Here is a 5,000-nt window from a genome sequence, read left to right on the forward strand (position 1 = left end):
CGTCACAGCGCATTCCGTGCTCAGCTTTCCTATCTTTACAAAGTTTAGAAATTTTTACGGCTCGAGTATGGAATCGTACGAACTGCGGTGGGGGAAAATATATGTTGTAAACGCTGCTGTATATTTCACTCTGGCCAGGGCCGGGACTCTCCATGGCCGAGACTCTCCAGGGGCTTGTAACGGGTCCCCTTGGTGCTTGCACGTCCTCCACAACTCTCCCCTCCCACGCCTCTCCTCCCACACTCCCTCTCTCTTCCCTTCCCGTTGCCTGGGCGGACTGTGCTTGCAGGTCCTGCAGTTGCACACATTCAGGGCGTGGTCAGTGCTCAGCCCAGAAGTGGGCTCTTTCGAAAATTCTTTTATTTATTTTTTTATCTTTTTGTGCGCCGCTTTGGTGGATTGGTTTCGGTCTCGCTTCGTACAATGTAGGGCTTGGGTTCGAAGTCTTTATACGAGTATGCCTGTGAATGTTGCTTGTACTGGCATCCCAAACACACTGGGCAAAGGTGAAGGATTTGATGATAACTAACCTCATGGAATGAGCTCCTCGCCGTTCTCTATTGTCATTCTTTGTCATTTGTTCTTCTAAAGGGGTTATCACACTATGCTACTTCTCCTCCAGCAGCCAAGTAATCGACGATACCGTCCACTTCCAGGATTTCTTTTGTCGTAAAATCACTATGGCAAATTATTTTGTTTTCTCAAAAGAAAAAAGAAAAAGAAAAAGAAAATAATTTTATATAATGGAGGAAAAATACTTTCTTCCGGCATGTAGGATTCCTTCCCGAAATCCGCGATCTGGAAATCTGCTTCAACAGTCAAAGGAAAAATAGCCCAATGTGATAACGCCCTCAGCTGCATAGAATCGCCTTGCAACATAATATATGAAATATTATCGTTGAACTCTCGAACGAAAATGTTTGTGATCCTTCAGATTCGCAAATTCGATAGATGTCGGCAACAGAAAAATAGATGAATAAACGAAACACAGAATAAAATAGTTAAATAAATAAATATATAAATGAATAAGTGAATACATGAATAAATGAATATATGTATACAAGAATATATAAATATATGAAAATATAAATATACATATATGAATGTATAAATATACATATATGAATACATGAATACATGATCACATGAATGAATGAGTGAACGAGTGAATGAATGAATTTGAATGAATAAATAAATGAATAGATACACGTATAAATCAATGAATAGATAGACGGGTGAATGGATAACTTAAAGATGATCATGCAAGGTTTTTCTTTGAATTGGTGACGCTCTACTCGTTTTAGCTCACTTAACATCAGACAACTTCATTCGACTGCTGAGGGGAGGACGTCATTACCATGTTGAAACACTTTGTTCTGGCTAGCGTCAACCGTATGTGGAGGGAGGGAGAGAGTGTAGGGAAGGGGTTGAAGGATGTTTGTGTCCGCGGTAGCTCGGGTCAGACCCATTAGCTGTTTTGTTTACTACTCTTCACCACAGCTTCTCGAGATGTCGTGGAAAAAATTTCCAAATATTTTAACACATGTGTTGGTATTGGATGTGGTGGTGGAAGTGGTGTTGGTGGCGGTGGTGATAGTGGTGGTGGTGGTGATATTGGTGATATTGGTGGTGGTGGCGATGGTGGTGGTAGTGGTGACGGTAGTGGTGACGGTGTTGGTGGTGGTGATGGTGGTGATGATGATGGTGGTGATGGTGTTGGTATTGAAAGTGGTGGTGGTGATGGTGATAGTAGAGGTTGTGATAGTGGTGCCAGGGATGATGATGGTGGTGGTGTTGTTGTTGTTGTTGTTGTTGTCGTTCCCTAGACTGTCTGTCCGAGCAGTCCCGTCTCCCCAAGGAAGGCCACAGCCGAAACTGGGTTTTCCCACAAATCCTTTATAGAGTGTATGTTGTGTTGTTTGCGTGCATGATTGTGTATAATGCAGTCTTCCATTATGTGTTGTATGGTATGGGGTGAAGTGTTACATCCTGGGCAGCTGTTCACAACACGGTCGTCCAGCCTCTTCTGGTAGCTTAGAAGTGCTGGGTGGTGACCGCATCGCAGTCTGGCCAAGTGGACTCTGTCCTTTCGTGGGAGAAAGGATTCAGAAGGGTGGATATCAGGGTGGTGGTGTTGATCGTAATGTTGGTGAAGATAGTGGTGGTGATATTAGTGGTGTCGTTAACAGCGTTCCCATTAATAGTGGTGGAGATAGTGTTGTTGGAGGTGATAGAGATGGGGGAGATAGTGGTACTGGTAATGAAGAAAGTAGTAGTAGTTTAAGTACAGTTAATAGATAGTGTTCTGAGTGAAATTGTGAGAGATCTATTGTTCGTGTGTAAGCGTGCATATATATATATATATATATATATATATATATATTACATATATGTTTATATATGTGTATATTTGTATATATATATATATATATATATATATATATATATATATTACATATATATATATATGATGTACATATATGTTTATATATGGGCCAGTTGTTGTTTGTTGGCGACGCTGCTCTTGTGGTAGGATCAGGGGAGGGATTGAGGAAGTTGGGTCGGAATTTGGTAGGGTGTGCGAGGGAAGGAGATTGAAGATGAGTGTGGGTAAAGGTGGGGTGATGAGATGTGCAAGGGGAGAGGGTGACAGCGGACTGGAGGTGAGTGTTAGGGGGGGAGACTGGAGGAGGTGGATGGTTTTGGATGCTTGGGTGCGAGTGTGGTGGGAGGGGGGAAGTGGAGGTGGAGGTGGGGTGTTGATTGAGAGAAGCAAGTAAATGCCTTGGGGGGATTAAAAAGTATAATGAGAAATGGACATTTGGTAATGGATGATAAGAGGAGATTGTATGAAGGGGTGATTGTGCCGACGGCACTATATGGGACAGAAAAATGGAACTTAAGAGATGAAGAGACGAGGAGTTTGAATGTGTTTGATATCAGATGCCTGGGAACTATGATAGGGGTTGCTGGGATGGATGGAGTAAGAAACGAGGAGATTAGGAGGAGAATGGGAGTGAAAAGGGGATTGGGAGATAGGGCTGATGAAAGAGCATTAGGATGGTTTGGACACATGGATAGAATGAGTGAAGAAAGATTAGTAAAAGAGGTGTGGAAGGCAGAGATGGAAGGAGTGAACATGAGGGATGAGATGGATGGATGGGGTAAAAGGAGCGTTAGGAAAGAGGGGAATGTCTGTTGAGGAAGGACGGGAGAGGACAGAAGATAGGGATGAATAGAAAATGGTTGTGTTTGGATGATGCTGTGATGCATGAGGGGCAGTGTGTGGAGGATGGGGGGTGAGGGAATATGTGTGAAAAAAGAAGGAAAAAAAAAAAAAAGGACGCAGCCCGAAGGGATTTCCCCCTGTCTTTTCTATTTCTTCATGAGAGGACGGCCTTGCTGTGGATGTGCTGTGTCTTGCGACACTGCTTCTGACCCAGGGTAGTAGGTGAGATGCAGGGATGACCCGTCTTCCAGGAGGAGCTAAGATAAGAGGGAGGGAGAGGGGTCGGTGGGAGTGGGGTATGTGGGGATGGAATGGGTGGGAGTGGATTTTATGCCTTTGATTTTTGGTTACCTCCCTTGTAAGGGGGAAAAAGTCTCTGGTATATGTATATATATATGTATATGTATATATATATATATATGTATATATATATATGTATATGTATATATATATATATATGTATATATATATATGTATATATATATATATGTATATATATATACATATATATAATACATATGCATGTGCGTATATACCTATATGTATATAAGTGTGTGTGTGTGTGTGTGTGTGTGTGTGTGTTCGTGGACGCATCATATGTCTCCCATACATGAGCATGAGTAGTACGAATAGTGATTGTACTATCTGTGACTAGTGGTGTCGAGATGGACAGTAGATCTCTCTACCGTGAGGAGTTAACACGTTGATGGTGACTGAGAAGGAGGAGGAGGAGGAGGAGGAGGAGGAGGAGGAAGAGAAGACATGACAAGTTGGAGGAGGAGGAGTGGGCGGGGGAAGAGAAGGAGGACGAGGAGTAGCAGGAGGAAGAGAAAGAGGATATGAAGGAGGAAGAGGAAGATAATGAAGAGGAAGAGAAAGAGGACGAGGAAGAGAGAGAGGAGGAGGAAGAGAGAGAGGAGGAGGAAGAGAGGAGGAGGAAGAGAGAGAGGAGGAGGAAGAGAAGGAAAAGGAGGAAAAGAAAGAGGAAAAGAAAGAAGATGGCGGAGGAGAAGGAGGAGGAGGGTAAGGAGTAGATGGCATGCCAGTGGAGGATGGGAAGGGAGGGAGGAAGGGAGAGATCCCGAGAGGCTACTGATGACGATGACGATAGTGGCGAGCGAAATTAATGCTCGGAATCGGTTTGTCGTGCGAACGAAATAACCGCTATGGACGCACAATAACACAGGTTGGATGACTCTGGCGTCGCTGCTAAAGGTGTCGGTCTCGAAGACAAGGTATCGGGAAATAATCGCATTAGAAGAGAAAAATCGCAATGCCAAGATGGAGAAATTATGGCCTCCGAAGACCGGGGAGGGAAGGGCCTCTCAGGCGACGAGGGATGTCGTCCTCGGTCGTATGGGACACGACCCAGGCGCACAAGGATCGGAACGCGGCTCAGGTTTTCCATTACGTCCGAGAGTTCACCCCCCCCCCGAGCACCTTTCACCCCACGCGAGTTTCTCTCTTTTTTTTTTTTTTTCTTTTTTTCTTGGTCTCGGTTTCCGTCTCTGTCTTCGTCCTCCCTCAGTACCCGTCTTCCTGTCATCGCCTTTCTGTCTTCGTCTTTCTGTCTCTGTCTCAGCTTCTGTATCTCTGTCTCTCTGTTTCTCTGTCTATCTGTTTTTCTGGCTCTGTCTCTATGTCTTTGTCAATCTCTGTCTTTGTTGCTTTGTGTTTGTGTCTGTCTCACTTTCTGTCGCTGCTTCTTTGGCCCTGTCTCTCTTTCTGTTTGTCTATCTCTGTCTCTTCTTCTCTTTCTATTTCTTTCTCT

Source organism: Oratosquilla oratoria, chromosome 5, assembly GCF_046742065.1.
Source record: "Oratosquilla oratoria isolate Oo_2021 chromosome 5, ASM4674206v1, whole genome shotgun sequence".
Taxonomy (NCBI): domain Eukaryota; kingdom Metazoa; phylum Arthropoda; class Malacostraca; order Stomatopoda; family Squillidae; genus Oratosquilla; species Oratosquilla oratoria.